Source organism: Hylobates moloch, unplaced genomic scaffold, assembly GCF_009828535.3.
Source record: "Hylobates moloch isolate HMO894 unplaced genomic scaffold, HMol_V3 SCAFFOLD_20, whole genome shotgun sequence".
In the NCBI taxonomy this organism is placed as follows: Eukaryota; Metazoa; Chordata; class Mammalia; order Primates; family Hylobatidae; genus Hylobates; species Hylobates moloch.
In genome coordinates, this window is record NW_026652295.1 from 36,644,249 (window position 1) to 36,662,928 (window position 18,680).

The 18,680-nt window shown below is 37.0% G+C and overlaps 1 protein-coding gene across 7 annotated transcripts in view; it reads left to right on the forward strand.

The window, feature by feature from the left end:
• Positions 1–18,680, forward strand: part of ZFAND3 (zinc finger AN1-type containing 3) — a 378,840-nt gene that overhangs the window by 250,745 nt on the left and 109,415 nt on the right. The window lies entirely within an intron of this gene.

An 18,680-nucleotide genomic window follows, 5' to 3' on the forward strand; every position in this document is an offset into this window, starting at 1 on the left:
GTGAAGAGACATACTAGACAGAGTAGAATGAGCTGTGGAAGGAAAGCTGCATGGAGTTTCTCAATGGCAAATGACTGTCTTAGGGCCATTTGTGGAAGAGAATGAAAGACAAGGCTGGAAGGGTAAGTTGTGGCCAAGACATAGAGGCTAAATGTCCAGCTAAGCTATTTGGACTTGAGACAGTAGCCATGTTTTTGAGCAGAGGAAGTGATATTATTACAGTTCTTTGGAGAAGTAACCTTGGTTGTATTGAAAATGGAAAGGATTAAACAGGAATAGCATTGCAAAAAGACAATTTTTAAAATATTATAACTTACTGAATAGAGGCCAAGGCAGGTGTAGAAATTATATAAGAGGAGAAAAAAAAAAAAACGGTGAAAATTGTAGTGGTCATGCTAAGGCAGTAGATTTTGTTTTGTTTTCAAAAATCTTTTCAAGATCATGTACTTACTGAGGAGCTGATGACAGCTGTGGCCCCTTGTCTTAGAAAAATATGCACCATCCATTTATACCCAATTTTGCATAAAATTTCTCTACAGCTTATTATGGCCCTTGGGTTAAGAACTCCTGGTCTAAGGAAAAGGTTGATCAGGATCTCATCTAATGGAAACTGGATTGGATTCGTGCATACCAGGATCGGGCCGCCACAAATCAATTCAAGCCACCAAAATGCATGTGAGGCTGAGATAACAGTAGCTACCATTTATTAGCACTTTATATAGGAGACATTATTCTACATGAGTATTTTCTCGTTTTTCGTGATAACCCAGTGAGGTAAATAGTGTCATTATACTCATTCCATAGATGAGGAATTAGACACAAAAAGATTAAGTAATTTGCCTGTGGTCACAAACGAGTAGATACCAGAACCAGGATTCAAATTTAGGCATTTGGCTTCAGAGTTCATACTTTTAATCAGTTAATTCACAATGTGAAATACAGCTGTCACAGAGAATAATATTTGTGTGGGCAAGAGGAATGCTTTCTCTCCCTGTCATTAAAATATGTGGAAATCCACATCATAACCAAGAGTTACTTGCCAGTTTAGGCCACTGTAGACTGCTGTGTTTTTTTTGTTTGTTTTTGTTTTTTAATATGAATACCTTCAGCCTGATTAAAGATGTCTAGTTCTATTAGCTTCATTTCCTTTCTCTCTCTTCTTGGTGACGTCATTGCTTTGAACCATTGTATGTTTCTCTTAGACTTACACTCTCTGAAGCTATCTCTTTCCTAATTCCTCAAGTTTCTACAGATCTAGGGAAATGAGATTTGCCAGTTGGAGATATGGTGATGACTTAAGTTTGTATTGTGTGCAACTGGGCAGGTTGAGTTGGAGCTCAGAGGAGTGAAGTCAAGATTGGCTTCATCCACATGGAGATGATAGTTTAAGCCATAGGTGTTAAATGAGATTGCCAAGGGTGAGAGCAAAGAAAAGCAGGGAGGGCTGGGCATATGGCTCACGCCTGTAATCCCAGCATTTTGGGATGCCTATGTGAGCGGATCACGAGGTGAAGAGATCGAGACCATCCTGGCCAACATGGTGAAACCCCATCTCTACAAAAATACAAAAATGAGCCGAGCATGGTGGTATGTGCCTATATTGCTAGCTACTCGGGAGGCTGAGGCAGGGGAATCACTTGAACCCGGGAGGTGAGGTTGCAGTGAGCCAAGATCACGCCACTGCACTCCAGCCTGGCGACAGAGTGAGACTCTGTCTCAAAAAAAAAAAAAAAAAAAAAAAAAAAAAAAAAAAAAAAAAAAAAAAAGAAAAGCAGTGAGGATAGACCTGTGAGTGAAACTTCTTCACTTAAGGAGCAAAAAGGATAGAGGAGGCAACTGAAGAAGTCAAGAGGAGAATGATAGTGGGCAAGGTCACAAAAGCCAAAGAACAAATTTCAGTTTAGATAATAATAATTTTAGCTCACATTTAAGAAACATTTGCTATATTCTAGACATTCTTCAAAGTTCTTTAGATGCAGTAACATTTAATTTTCAATATAGCCTATTAGGGTAGGTGCTTTTCTTATGCTTGTTTTTACAGATGAGGACATTAAAGCTTAGAGAGGTTCATTAACTTTCTGCCAAAAGTTATAGAGCTATTGCAAGGCAGTGAAGCCCATGCTCTTAACACATGAATTTGGATCTAGAGCCTGTGCTTTCAGTCGCTATAAGATATTGTCACAATATGAAAATGCTACCGAGGCTGTAAACTGACAAAGAGGCACTTGGATTTGGTGATCATATGAGGGATTACCTAAACAAACTATTTAATAAACTGTTTCAGTGGTTTGTATATTCATTTAGCAATCTTTGCTGAGTGCCTGCTATATATTAGACACTAAGTTAAGTGCTGAGTATAGAAATTAGTAGGATTAGGTCTTTATACATAAGGAGGTCACCTTTTTGACTACATATGTCTGTCCCTGGGAGTCTGGCTTGTTCTCCCAAACAGGTGCATAAGAATTTTGGGGTGGAAGGGAGGAAGTAGCTAGTAGTGGTTAACAGGCATGTCATTTGCAAAGCTTTTTCAGGTCAGCTTTGCTCCCTCACCTAGGTTGAAAGCAGCTGTGCTAGAGTGAGGAAGATGTGTGCCAGATTTGGGAGTTGAGAATATGGGGTAAGAAAAGTACCCTGAGTTTGTTAAGAGCTGTCAGGGTGGATGCTTTAAAAATCAGTGGGAGATAAAGTGATTGCCTAGTAGCAGTGAAGACCCAGGTGAGACACTAGACAGCCTGATCCATCTACATCTTGCAAATTTTTTAAGCTGTGATCTGCCAAGGTGACGAAGGATGGCAGAAGAGACAGCAGGAGATTGCCTATGTTGATATTTTAGTGTCCTCAAGGGACCAGAATTTCATCTGTGGGTTCCTTCTTAGCTTCCCCTAAAGAGATATGGAGAAGTAAGATGTAGCAGTTGCTGGAAAATGAATTTGGGATGCCAAATGCAAGTACCGTGAAATTTGTAAACTATTTAGTAGTTATGGATCCATTGTTATTGCATAGAGCTAGAAGTGCTACATTTTGTTTGGGGCTTGTGGAAGGTTTTATTGTTTTTTTTTTTCCTAATATACAAGAAAATGGATATTGCTTAAATCTACTTTCACCTTCTTACTATTAACATGAACTTGAACTATGAACATATCAGCAGAAAGTGGTGAGAGTCTGGAACATTTTCTTTTGAAAAGACTGCAGATAGAGCAATAACTATTGACAAAAGTATGTAAAACTTAGAAACAGGACTAATTTTTACCCAAAAGAATTTCTTAATACACTTTCCTGCAGGTAAATAAAGCAGATATCTAAAAGCTCTAAGTGATATCTGAACATAAACATATGTCTCCCTCTCCCAAACTGTGTGTGTCTGCAGAAGAGTCCATGGAGCTTAGCCATTGGAAGCCTTTTCCAAAAATAATGTAAACAAAATTCAAATAGTGACTAAAGGATTTGTTACAGCATTTAAATGCTGTAATAATGGTAACAGCTCACAATAAGTATCCTTACTAAGTACTAGGCACTGTTCCAAGTACTTTATATGCACAATCATCCCTCATTATACACAGGGGATTCGGCGCATACTCAAGTCTCACAGTCAGCCCTGTGGAACCCACTTATATGAAAAGTTGGCCCTCCATATATGTGGGCAGTACTTATTTTCCATCTGTATTTGGTTGAAAAAAATGTGCATCTAAGTGGACCCACACAGTTCAAACTGCTCTTGTTCAAGGATCAACTGTATTAACCTACTTCATCTTCATAATTACCCTGTAAGGCAGGTACTTCTATTGTATCCATTTCACAGGTGTGAAGATGGAGGCACAGGATGATTATCTTGCCCAAGATCACAGAGCACTCTGGCTCCAAGGGCCTGGGTCTCTGCCACCACACCATAGCTGCCATTCTCTATCATGATTTACAATCTAAAGGACGTTGCATGCAAATTGGGCTATACAGTGGAAGGTGTGTTGGACAAACTCTTAAAAAGAATAAAACATTTCTTTCTGCTTTTGCTACTGCCTATTTACTGTTCTCCCAGTTTTTAGATTTTTTCTAAGGGAGGTAAAGTGTGATTTGTAGTTATGTTTTTTGACCCAACTTTTGCAGAGAGAAAGGATAGTGCCAGGTTGTAGTTAGAACGCTGGAATCAGTTGTTGTTTTGTTGTTCTTAAGTGCAGGCAGGTGACTGCTCACAAGATGAGGAAATGCCCTCTTAGCTCTTTATACAAGTCAGCTTTTCTGTTGTTATGCTTTTAAAGGCCTGAGCATGCCTATTTATGACCTGTTTGGTAACACAATGTGCATGTCTACCTGAGTTTTTGCATTTTTCTTCCCAGTCCCACTAGCATATTGGATGGAAATGGAGGTGTTGGGGGGGTCATGGCTGGTCTATTTCTTTCTAGGCAGGAGAGGAAGAGAACTGATACCTGCTGCTAGGGAAGATTAATGGCAAGAAATGGACTTGTTTTCAAATAGTCTGATATTCTAAACTAGCAGTTAGAGAGTACCTATCTCATATAAAACAGTCTTCTAAGCTCTGTGGAAGTACATAGTAAGAATTAAACAGCAACCAGCTCTTACATAAAACTATAGTTTACAACAGGGGTTGACAAGCTATAGCCCACAGGCCAAATCCAGCCTATCACCTGTTTTTATGCTGCCCATAAGCTAAGAATGATTTTTGCTCTTTTAAACAACTGAAAAAAATCAAATAAATAATATTTTGTGAAATGTGGGAAATACATGAAATTCCAAATTCAGTGTTTATAAGTAAAGTTTGATTGGAACACAGCCCCACTCATTTGTTATTGTATTGTCTGTGGCTGCTTCTGTGCTACAATAACAGAGTTGGGTAGTTGCTGTAGAGACCCAATGGCCTAGTACAGAAAAAGTTTGCAAACCCCTGTTTTATAGAGTTCTTTGATACACATGTTCCTAGAATCATCTTGACAGTGTGCAGCATAGGTAGGGCAAATACTCTCCTTCCTATTCTATAGATGAAAAAGGGAGGTTTAGATAATGACCCTCCTTAAGTCCCAAGAGAGGGCCACAACTGAGCTCTGGGCCTTTTGCGTCTATAATACGGGACTCTCTTCTTTTTTCTACTCTTGTCTACTGCATCCACCCAAGACATACTTTTGCTGTAGTAAAATAAAATATACAGAAAAAGTGAGAACCATATTAACTGGCATGTTAGTGGGGATTTTTAATGACTAAAGCTTCATTTCCAGGGGCTGACTGGATTTTCCTTTAATATGACACTGATTCCCAAAATAGAAATTGGAGAACGTACTCCACCTCTGGTTAAATTAATTTGGTTGAACAGAGATTTCCGTTGTTTCCTTGGAAACTGGTTTCTGGTGGTATCGTAGCTCCCTCAGGGATTTTTAAAAAATGGTAGTGCCTTTTAACAGATGTCCTTGCTAGACTGCCCCGGGTCTTTGAACATCCATTGGGCGTCACTGGCTACATATCTTCATTTCTGTCTGACAAGCCTTAATCTGTTCCCTGGAAATTTAGTATCACTGCCACCAAGCGGCTAAACTTCTGATTTGTTTGTTTTTACCAATTAAATTTCTAATAATCTCTAAATGAAACCAGTGTTCCCTTTTTCAGACTGTGCCTACTTCAGGAGGCCAGATATTGGGCAAAACAGGCTGGTTTCTTCTAGTAAAGCATTTAGAAAATATTGCCTATTAAAAATATTTTATGACTTCCTGCTGGGCTGGTTTTAAGTGAAACATGGTGGGGAGATTTATTTACAGTTCTCTGTGTGTGTCTTTCTCTTCCCTTTTCTCTAATGAAGCTCAAAGCATCAGGCTGTTTATCAGAGATAATTATACAACAGATGGAGTTTTTCTGATATATAATAGTCTCAAAGTGGAAGATTCTTTCCCATAAAGAAGAATGCCCAAACTTTAAATGTCTCTTTTGATTTTAATTTAGCGGTGTTTTTTTCCCAGTGCATTTATTTGTTTATCCCAAAGCTGGTTCTGCAAAGCATGCTGCTTTTATTAGGGCTGTGTTCTGAAAAGATTGATACTTTGCAGTACAGTATAATAATGTACAGTTATATGCTGTATTGAAGTGAAGAGCCATAATTTATCAAAAATCAATGTGTGAGATCATTAAGTTAATCTCTGTCAAAATACAGGACTTGAGCAGTTCAGCAGTGTTTTCTTATAGAAATTCTTTCTGTTCCATAATGTCAGTTGGGTAGGAACTTGTTTAAGTACTGGTAGTGTCATCTGACCTTCCATTTGTAGTCAAAATAAGAACCAGATTAAAGCAAAACCATGATTTTTAAGTTATTTATTTTCTGGCTTGCTTTTCCTTTTCAAAACTTTTAATCCTATTTTTAAGTATGCAAGTAAAACATGACTACATTCTCAGTTTTTGAATTACAAAGACACAGGTTTAGATAGAATAGAACATGAAAATATTCTAACGTCACCACCATCAGTCACCACCACCCAATTCCTACTTTTTACAGAAATAACCACTGTTTATTCATTTTGGGTTGTATTTTTTCTGTGCAGCTGTGTACATGTTTACATACAAGATTTTATTTTGGCTGGGCGCTGTGGCTTGCGCCTGGAATCCCAGCACGTTGGGAGGCCAAAGCGGGCAGATCACCAGGTCAGGAGTTCAAGACTAACCTGGTCAACATGGTGAAACCCCCACCTCTACTAAAAATACAAAAATTAGCCTGGCATGGTGGCAGGCCCCTGTAATTCCAGCTACTCGGGAGGCTGAGGCAGGAGAATTGCTTGAACCCGGGAGGCGAAGATTGCAGTGAGCCGAGATCACTCCAGCCGGGGCAAGAAGAATGAAACTTAGTCTCAAAAAAAAAAAAAAAAAAAAAATTGTTTTTATATAAATGACAGCATACTATATATATTGTTTTGTAACTTGCTTTTTAACTTAATAAATTTCAGAGACCTTTCCAAGTCTACACATGGAGATCTGCCTTACTCCTGCATAATATTCTATATTGCCCTTACTATCCTTTTCTCTACTCTCTTCTCTGGAGGCTCTTTTTAATATTTTACTATTATAAGCCATGTCAAGTAAACATTTTTGTACATGGCTAATGGTGCATATGTTATTTTTCCATGATAAATACATAGAAGAGGAAGTAACAAGTCAGAGAATATGTATATTTAAAATTTTGATTTGCATGGCAATATTACCCTCCAAAATGACTGTATGACTTTATATTCCTAAGAATGATGTTTGAGAGTGATTGTTTACCACAGCATTACCAATATTAAGTGGGTTTTTTCTTTGTTTCTTTTTTTTTTTTTTTGATAAGTTGGGCAAAAGAATAGCTCATGTTAACTTGTGTTTTCCAGACATCTCCTGATAGTGAGATTCAGCATTGTTTTATATGTTTATTAGCAATTTATAAGGCTCCAGTGATTTGCCTATCAGTTTTGTTCTTTGCTTATTTATTTTTTATTAGCTATTTTTTTCTTACTGATTTGTAGGAATTCTTTATTTTTTTATATATATGTAACAAATTCTGGGTATTTGTTACATGTATATAAAAAATACAGAATTCTGGATAAGTATTTGTTACATATATTGCCAGTTTCTTTTGGTATGTTACTTGGCTTTTAATTTTCATTTGGGTGCCTTGTATTCATTAGAATTTTTTAAACTTTAAGTCTGTTGGTCTTTTGTCTTCTAGTTTTCTGTCTTTCCTAGAAGGCTGTCTGAATCGTAGAGTTACAAAAGTATTTTTCTATATGTATTTAATACTTTCATGGTTTATCTTTTTCTATCATTAGCTCTTGAGCCCGTCTGGAATTTATTTTGTATTTAAGGCATAGAGATTTACCTTTATTTTTTTTCCCAAGTGGATAACCAGTTATGCAAAAACCATTCATTGAATAGTCCTAGTTTAAAATGTAATACTGTTACATAAACATAGATCTGTTCCTAGGCTCTTTATTTTGTTTTATTGGTCAACCTGTATATTTCTGAAACTGGAATATAGCCTTATAGTATGTATCAGTAGCTTCTGATTTGGATTATATTGAATATATAGATTTATTTAAGAATAATTGACATTTTAATAAACTTTTGGGTCTTCTCATAAAGGAATATAGTTTGTCTTCATTTATTCAAACCTTCTTCTATGTTCTTGACAAGAGAATGTCATCTCTCTGCACAAGTTTAGATACTAAGCACCAAATTAGCAGAGGCTTTATTTTATGCTACTTTGCTCTGTCCCAGAACACCTAGCACACTGCTGGCATAGTACTCAATAAATGGTTACTGATTTAAATATTTAGGAAAAGTTTTGTTTTTAATTTTTCTTACTTTTAGAAACCTACTATATGTGTTTTGATACATTAAAGAAGGGACTTCTCATTGCCTGTACCTGATTTTTGAATAGCTGCTTAATATTCTTTTTTAATTTTCTGTACCATACAGTAACCCCAAGACAAAGCAACTCAAAAAAAGGCAGTGTCCCTACCAGATTTTGAAAATGTGGATGCTTTGTGGTGGTAACAATTCATCTCAGACTTGTGGAATAATGGGAGTCATTTTCTGTTTCTCTCTCTCTGTCTCTCTGTCTCTTTCTTCTGTACAAACAGGCACTTGCCTGTTGTAAAATAACCATTTTTACTCGTTGGTATTTATCACCTAAATCTCCCTCTTCAAGAATCCCCTTTGCAAGAGAGAATACTAACAAGCTTTTAATACTCATTTTCAAAAGTCCCTTAAGAAGTCTGCAGATCTGAAAGGTTAGTTTCCCAAAAGATTACCTCAGTCACGTGTGAGATTATACAATTACTGATATTCAAACTAGATTTTGAAGCAACATCATCATTATCCCCCCGCCCCCAATATGGATTTCTTTAAATGTTCTTATTAAATTAAATGCTCTGTCCTTCTCTGTGAAAGTAAAGGTCATGTAAACAACCACACTTCACACAGCTTTAGCTCTTGCACTTGTCATATTTTTATTTTGTGTAGGTACAAGTAATATGTGACACTGTGCTGATTTTAAATTAAATCTAAGCTTTATTTATGACAAAAATGTTTGGCTGAAAAAGATACATAATGGCATTTATGTGAATGTGTTGAAGCAGCCATTTTAAGCTTACATAAATATATTTTAATTGTGCTTGTGAGCTTTTTCCTGAAAATTCAGAGCTGCCAATGCCAAAAAATGACTATGTAACTGTACATTTTGTATTCATGGCCTCTGTTACTTTATAAACCATCTCACTTTTTGATCCATCAAAAAGGTGATTCTTTAGATTTAATAAAAACAATAAGATGTCACCTTAGTGAGGAATTTTTAAAATTCTAAAATATCAGTATAATCCCTTGACTACACAATTGAAATTGTGACATTTTCAACTATTAGTTGCAAAGAGAGATCCTATTCTTAAGACCTGACAGTGTTCACTTCTGTCTGTAAAGCAAGACGGTTGGACTAAGGTAATTTCCGTTTCGTGTCACTCATCAGATTCCAGCTGTGGCACAGCTAGCTATGGGAAAGGCTCAGCAAAGAGGCAGAAGAGAAGGGCACCGGTGTTCCAAGTTGTTTTTACAAGTCCACGGAACAGTACCTGTGGCCTGAATAGATGTCTTTTTTTTTTTTTTTTTTTTTTTTTTCTGGAAGCCTTGTAGGAAGAACATGCACCATCATTTCCCTTTTCTAAGGAAAGTGTTGCAACCTTCTTTCAGTAGCTGCTGCAGGCTGAGATTTCTGAGAATACTCTTGCCAGCTGAACTATGTTTGAAAAAAAAAAAAACCTTCCAGTGCTGAGTGGTGTCTCATTAATGTTGTTATGAGAATCATGCTTGTGTTGATGGTAAAATGCAAATGATGCAAATGTAGAAATCGGAGTTGAGCCTTAGTTAAGCCTGTAAATAGTCAAAAGTGAAGCCTAAATTGGAGAGGTGACAGCCCCTGATTTTGTATTCGTATTAAATATGCTTTGTCACAAGAGAAAAACAAAACAGTGTCTAAAATTAGTACTGATTTTATTAGCCAGGTGATATTTTGACCTCTAACAAAACGGGGATTATTCTATTTTTATCCTCAAGAGGGTGATGATGTCTTAGAATGTCACTGTTAATTGCTGTTGGACTTGATCACATTTTGAAGTATCGGTGGTAAGCGTTTGTCAGCATCTTAACATATGGAAAGATATAGGATTCTAGGTGAGAGATTACATCTGAAAAACTAAAATTGAACATATTTAACTGCTTACCCAGAATCCTTTGAGAGTTCCATGAAACATGTTTTTACTCTTCTTACATACGTAGCAGAAATGGAATGTCTTGGTTTGAAATTTTTACTAGCTTATTCCACTATCCCTTGCCTTTATTTACTTAAATATTCACATTTTGTTGAGACTGGGAAACCCTTTTACTATTATTTACACTTAGCACATCAGTTGGTTTCTGCAAGACTAGAAATAAGTCAGTTGGCACGTAAGGAGTATGGGGAAATTGGATCTTATATTAACCTTTAGGTTCACTGGTTCTATACCAGTGGTTCTCAAATGTGGTCCAAAGACCTATAGAGGTCCCCAAGTCTCTCTTAGGGCATCCATGAGCTCTTTCCTTTTCCAACTACATATGTATGTAATAGTGCGCTTTCTTCATATTCGTATAAACAGATTAAATACAGATATAGACATGAAAATCCAAGTATTTCCTTTAAGCCAGGCCACTCTCACTGTTTTTTAAGTTGCAGTTATTTTTTATAAAAGAGTAAGTTTTTATGTTGACGTGCAATTATTTTAATTTTAAATGAAAACATAATTTTTGTCAAGTTATAATTTCATATGGGATAAATATCAATGATGTAAGCCACATAAACAAAAGTTTTTTAGTGTCCTTAGTAATTTTTAAGCTTTAAAAGTTCTCAAGACAGAAAAGTTGAGGACTACCGTGCTAGTTAAGAAGTTACAGAAGAAAAGCTTGGAGTTAGCAGAGGTTGGTTCATAAGGCTAAGAAAAGAAGCCATCTTCATAAAAGTGCAAGGTGAAGCAGCAGTTGCTGATGTAGAAGCTGTAGCAAGTTAACAAAAATACCTAGCTGAAATTGCTGATGAAAGTGACTACACTAAACAGCAGATTTTCAAAATAGCCAAAATAACCTTCTATTGGAAGAAGATGCCATCCAGGACTTACAGGAGGAAAAGTCAGTCCCTGGCTTCAAAGGACAGTATGACCTCTTGTTAGGGGCGAATGTAGCTGGTGACTTTAAGTGGAAGCCAGTGCTTATTTACCCTTCTGAAAATCCTAGGGCACTTAAGAATTCTGCTACATCTACGCTGCCTGTGTTCTGTAAATGGAACAACGAAGCCTGGATGACTGTACATCTGTTTATAGCATCATTCACTGAATATTTTAAGCCTACTGTATAGACCTACTGCTGAGAAAAAAAGATTCCTTTCAAAATATTATTGCTCATTGACAATACACCTTGTCACCCAAGAGCTCTGATGGAGAGGTACAAGGAAATTTATGTTTCCATGCCTGGTAACACAGCATTCATTCTGTAGTCCATGGATTAAAGAGTCATTTTGACTTTTAAGTCATAATTATTTAAGAACTACATTTTAGGCCGGGCGCGGTGGCTCACGCTTGTAATCCCAGCACTTTGGGAGGCCGAGGCGGGCGGATCACGAGGTCAGGAGATCGAGACCACGGTGAAACCCCGTCTCTACTAAAAATACAAAAAAATTAGCCGGGCGTGGCGGCGGGCGCCTGTAGTCCCAGCTACTCGGAGAGGCTGAGGCAGGAGAATGGCGTGAACCCGGGAGGCGGAGCTTGCAGTGAGCCGAGATCGCGCCACCGCACTCCAGCCTGGGTGACAGAGCCAGACTCCGTCTCAAAAAAAAAAAAAAGAACTACATTTTACAAGGCTATAGTTGCCATAGATACTGATTCTTCTCATGGATCTGCCAAAGTAAATGGAAGATCATCTAGAAAGGACTCACCATTCTAGTTGCCATTAAGACCATTTGTGATTAATGGGAGAAGGTCAAAATATCAACATTAACAGAAGTTTGGAAGAAGTAGATTCTAACCCTCATTGGATGATTTTGAGGGGTTCAAGACTTGGGCAGAGGAAATAATTGCAGATGTGGTGGAAATCGCAAGAGGAGTAGAATTAGAAGTGGGGCCTGATGAGGTGACTGAATTGCTGCAATCTCATTATAAAACTTTAATGGATGAGAAGCTGTTTCGTATGATTGAGCAAAGGAAAGTGGTTTCTTGAGATGGAATCTACTCCTGGTGAAGATACTGTGAACATTATTGAAATGGCAACAAAAGATCTAGAATATTACATAAACTTAGTTGATAAAACAAGAGCAGAGTTTGAGAGGATTGACTCCAATTTTAAAGAAGTCCTGTGGGTAAAATGCTGTCAAACAGCATTACTACAGAGAAATCTTTTGTGAAAGGAAGAGTCAGTTGATGTGGCAGAGTTGTTTTTTGTTTGTTTGTTTGTTTGTTTGAGACAGAGTCTTGCTCTGTTGCCCAGCCTGGAGTCTGGAGTGCAGTGGCGCAATCTCTGCTCACTACAACCTCCACCTTCTGGGTTCACGCCATTCTCCTGCCTCAGCCTCCCGACTAGCTGAGACTACAGGCTCCCGCCACCACACCTGACTAATTTTTTTGTATTTTTAGTAGAGACGGGATTTCACTGTGTTAGCCAGGATGGTCTCAATCTCTTGACCTTGTGATCTGCGTCCCTCGGCCTCCCAAAGTGCTGGGATTACAGATGTGAGCCACCACGCCTGGCCTTGTTTTCTTTTTTTAAGAAATTGCTGCAGCCACCCCAGTTTTCAGCAGCTACCACCCCCTGATCAGTTAGCAGCCATCAACATTGAAGTAAGACCCTTCACTAGCAAGAAGAGTATGAATCACTGAAGACTCAGATGATCATTAGCATTTTTTTTAGAAATAAAGTTTTTTAAAATTAAGGTATGTACATTGTTTCTTAGACATCATGCTGTTGCACACTTAATAGAGTCTACAGCATAGTATAAACATAACTTTTATATTCATTGAGAAGCCAAAAAATTTGTGCAACTCGAACTTTATGCCGTATTTGCTTTATTGCGGTAGTCTGGAACCAAACCCATAATATCTCTGAAGTATGCCTGTAATTGTTTAGGGGAGTTAAGGTGGAGTGGTAATAAGATTTTGTTGAGAAAGACGCCCTTATTAGCAAAATAGATAAGCTACCAATTGCAACTTTTGACCCACTTTGAAAATTCCCTTTTCATAAATTACTAATTTAGATCTCAGTAGTGTGAAAGATCATGTACTGAGTTAGGATTAGAACTTCTAACTCTGGGAGATTAACACTTAGATTCCTTAAAAAGTTTTGTAAATGGTTTAATTTGGAAGTTTCATTTGGAGAAATAAGAGAGCTATTATCTGTGTTGAAGAATTTCTGTAAACTTAGATTCCAACTCACTACATGTATCCTTGTTTTTAATCGATGAGGCTTTTCAAGCTCGATTATATAGACAGACTAGGTGTGCCCTTTCTGATTAAAACAATTCATGAATTCCAGGTTTAGGGTGAGATTGGAGATTAGGGTTTTCTTTTCTGAAGAGATTACTTTTCTTGTGCATTCTACTATGTACCTGATACTCATTAAATACTGTCAATTCTTTGCTATTTTAAATCTCCATGTGTATATTGAAGGCAAAAGAAGGAATATTTCACTGCTCAAGAAATATAGATTATTTGAATTTTTTGAAGATAATTTTACATTCTTAACATGGACACATCAGGAAACAGTGTAGTTTATTTCACTATCTCCATTGCATAGATTTTTTGAGGTTTATTTTGTCTTTTTTTTTTTTTTTTAAGAGGAAGCCTCATCAAGAAATTCTTGATAAGATATCCTGAATCTCTCTCTGCCCAGGGAGGCTTTAGGAGGAAAAAAAAAGATATTCTGAATCTCTACAGAAGGGAGAGAATTGTAGCTCTTTAATTTGTTGTCCAAAATTACCTTTAGAACTGTGAGCCTGGAAAAGTGAGGTGCTGCAAAGGTAAACAATGTACAGATTTGATAGAGTGGAATTGACAAGCTGGTTAAAAAAGGGTGATGCATTTTTAATTAGCCCACAGTGCCTTTAGTTGATAAAAAATTAGATACTTTTATGTAAATGTCATGTTAATTAAGAAAATTGAAGTGTTACAAATCTACAAAAGGAATGGCTATTTTTGTGTATTAATGTTTTACAGTTACTGTGAAAGGACTGATAGTAGAATATTTGATTATTGTGCTTCTGGCAATTTTTAGCTGACCAACTCCTTGGTAGTCTATTTTTTTCTAATTGATGTACTGTTATCTGTGTTGAAGGTTTTTAGCACATGATTAACTGCAGCCAGTAAGGGCTAGTGGAACCAGAAGCCAAAAATAACCAGTCATCACAGCTATTTTAACAAAACTTTTCAGAGTAGATTGTTGATCTCTATTTCAAGATTAAGAAGAAATGGTATTTTTCTGTATTTACTCAGCTGTGGATTTTGAGTGCATGAAAGGCTAAATGCAGCTATCCTCCAAACCACTGTTCTTGACTTCCTCCTTGAGTTGTAGTCTTCAACTAGCTGATGGGATTGACCACTACATGATGAGTAGGTAGCCCTGGGTTTTTTGACATGCTCAGTAACTCCATGGGAGACTGGAAAAATATAAGAATTCTGGTGCTTCACTTTGAAATGTGTGTGTTGATAGTTAATGGGGTATCTTTATTTACTCCTGTTTTTGCAGGTTACAGTGAAGTGAATATGCAGATTTGACCCATGTCTTCAGCTTTATAGGGCTGCAGTCAGTACTCTTTCCCCGGGAGAATCTACTACCATATTGCAAATGCTGTAACAATTTCTACTTGTTGGGAATACAGCTGAAGAATATAGTTTCATGGCTTTTATGTGGAATTACAAATGTGATCCATAGTGCTGCATTATGTATGACACCTTTAATACAAGATTAGAAACATCCCTAGAAGAAAAGCTGGAATATTTACTCTTCTCTAGTCACAAACCGCAGTAACCAGAGGCTTTATTCACATGCAAACTCCAAACTTCACATTGTTGAAACTTGACGTTTTTTAAGGAAAAAGTCCTCTGAATGTAATATCAAATGCAAAATGTTAGTCTGGTAATAAATATCTCTGGATAATGAAGAAACTTGAAAAAATTCAGTTATTTAATTTGCTTTAGCAAAAGAAAGCAAAAAGCATTCATGATGATTGGCTAAAAGTTATTTCAGGTTGGTTAATCTTGATATCATCTGACTCAGAATTCCAAGAACCTGTCGTATTCAGCAGGGAACTTTGTAATTTTTTTAGACATTAATAAACCCAAACTCAATTGCCACTGATACAGGCTAGAAGATAATGGTTTGAATTGTTCTGTGCTTAGAAATACGTTTATTGTCCCAACCTCAGTCCCAGTCAACACACACACATACATACTACATTTATCTATAGAACCCACAGTCATGAAGAGGCTTTCTCACCTTGTTCTTTAGTTACTACCTCTGTCTACCCTGTTGTTTGGAAAGAAGAAGAAAAGTGAAAAATGGGAGCCAAGTTTACAGTGAGTCGTGGGGACTTAATGCCAGCCACACTCTCAGGCATTAGAAAGTCCAGAAAGGAACTTTGACCCTTAATGTCAACTCTCAAAACTATTTTGTTTGCTGTAACCAAATGTTACCCATGTTATATATATTTTTTTGTTGTGGACAGAAACCTGAAAACATTTTCTGTGAGTGGCCCTTAATTTCCTGCATTGATTTTAACAGAGTTGATTTGGAACTACCTGTAATTGTCTGGATGACAGTGCAATTAGTGTAGAATATATGTGTGGTGCTGACACATTCCTGTTCTGGGTTTTAAAGTGTTTCATAGGTTGTAGTTTGCCAGACCAAATTTAACTCTAAGCTCTCTGTTTATAACATTGCCCAATTATCAAAGCTGGGATATATTATTACTGCCAGTTACTCTTGCGGTCAATTTGTCTTGACTCAGCTATGGTTCCATTTGTACTTTACTGTAATATAGTGAATACATTGGAGTGGGTTGTTAGTTTAACAAGCTCTCTGGAGAACACCTTCATGATGATGCATGTTGAGATATGCTAGGCAGCCTTAAAGTTTATTTGCAGAAACCTACAGAAATGCATTCACTAGAAATTTTTAAAAGAATAAACTCTCAACCTAAAGACAAGGTAAAGATTCTCTTATCTGATAATCATCTAGAACATTTGTAAATATGGATATTAATTCATGAGTCTCAGCCAGATTTCTTTAGGGGTTTTGATTTGACAGTTTCTCCTTTCTTATATAATTCTACTGGATGAATTATGTGCTTTAAAAAAAGCATTTTGTTAGTTAAGCTGTTACTGACCCTTGGGCACTGTGCAGCTCATGGTGTTATGGGAACTTAGTGATCTTGGCCAGATACTGAGTTAGGGGTAATCAGAAATTAGAACTGACTGGACTGTTAATATTTACATTGTGCTCAGCTGGTTTAGAAAAGTACACTAACTTCCTCCTATGTCCACCCCAGTCTCTTACATCAAAATTTCCAGGGTCAGGGCTTGGGAACTTGTATTTTAAAAAATGATCCCCAGGACTTTCTGGATGTTGGGAATGTTCTAATATTTTGATCTATGGTCGTTACATAGTATGTATGTGTTAAAATCCCTCAGGATGTACATTTAAGTTCTATACACATCATTCTAATATTGCATTCTCTCAAATGTTATACCCTAATTTTAAAAGTTCCTCAAAAAAAAAAAAAAAAACAACACTGCATGTTCTCACTCATAAATGGGAGTTGAACAATGAAAACACATGGACACAAGGAGGGGAACATCACACACCAGGGCCTGTCAGAGGGTGGGGGTCTAGGGGAGGGATAGCATTAGGAGAAATACCTAATGTAGATGACAGGTTGATGGGTGCAGCAAACCACCATGGCACATGTATACCTATGTAACAAACCTGCACATTCTGCACACGTATCCCAGAACTTAAAGTATAAAATATATATATATAAATATACAATCTGCTACTCTTCTGATTAAATAGTTCGCAGTAGTCGCTTAATGAACGTTATTAAGCTTTCACTGTCTACATAGCAGTGACCCAATAGTAGATAACAGTGTGATTCTTGATCATTGGGAACATAAAATTAAGTGGAAGAGAAAGTGATAATACGTAATATAAAGTTTTATGGTTTATGACACCTTGCTGTACAGATGATTCATCAAAAGTCGCTTATTGGCAGTTTTACTATTTCCATTTTTTTGTTTGTTTTGTTAAAGAAACTGAGGATCACTTATCCAAGATTACTCAGCAAGTAGGGAGTAGTTGTCAGACTTAAACTCAGTCTTCTAAAAAGCCTATACTTTTCCAGAAATAAGAAGGCTTCAGTTAACAAAAACAACCCTTACATGGAAGCAGAAGTTACAGCATTTTATGGAGCTATAGAAGCCAGGCCGGGAGGGTTTTTGAGGATGTTGAGGCTGTGTTAGCTTTGCATGTCTCTCATTGTCTCTTCTTGTTCCCTGTTTTCATGTCGCAGTTTACCATTTGAACCTCTGGAATTTTAGTCCATTACACTTTTTCTGGTGAATGTGGCATTTGTAGAAAAATGTTCAGTTGAAATTACTCTGCTCTCTGGTCTGACTTTCGAAACTGAAATTTATTCTTGCCTCATTTTCAAATTCTTGCATTTCCAAGTAATATAAGCCAATGATGAATGTTCTCCTTCCTCATTACCTATAGCATTTATTACCTGTTCCATGTTCTTTGGCACTTGGCCACTTTCTGTCTAGCTATTTATTGCTGTCATGTGTTGTTCTTTATTTATGTACAGAGGTGTTTTTTTTTTTTTTAAAGAAAGATTATGATCTCCCTGACTGTGGGACTAACCTGTGTGGTGACACATAGTAGGTATTTGCTAAGTGTTCTTTGAAGTCAGCAGTGCACTTACTTGATTTTTCCTCTTTTAAAATTTCCCCTCTGTGCCTTCTTACACTCACTAAGGGTTGTTGCTATTATGGCCTTGTTATAACAAGAGGGAGTAAGCTTACTTAAAGAGTAAGCTAAGAGGGAACTCCTTAGGTGGGCTCTGCAAGTCCTTAAACCCATGAATCTTGGCACTATACACTCTAGGAACAGGTCTCACAGCTCTTTCATCTTTCCCTCCTTTTCAGTGACTAACTTAAATGATATGAATTCTTGTTATAGGAGATACATAACTCTGCCAAGTAACCATCTTTTGCTTCTGCTAGTGACAGTCACCTGGGGACCCTTTTTAAAATAAATGTGCAACATTTGCCTATGTGTCCTATTCCTTTATGATCACCACTGCCCATCCCAGGGCATGTCATTGGGGAGTGTTGGGGTATGTATCAATATCAACCTAAGAATGTGTTGAAGGTCTTGATTTTGCAGAATGAAATTACTGATTTTCAAGCCTTCACTCACCCAACTACTATATCTCTTGCATACTCTTGAATTATGCTTATGCATCAGATCTCTGGGCCCACCAAGATTCCATAAAGGGCCTCTCGATATCATATTTCTTACAATGAAACTAGATATTCTTCCTTGGTCAGCAATGCTTTCTTTATATATGAAAATGATTCTTATTTCTTCTGACAAGCAGT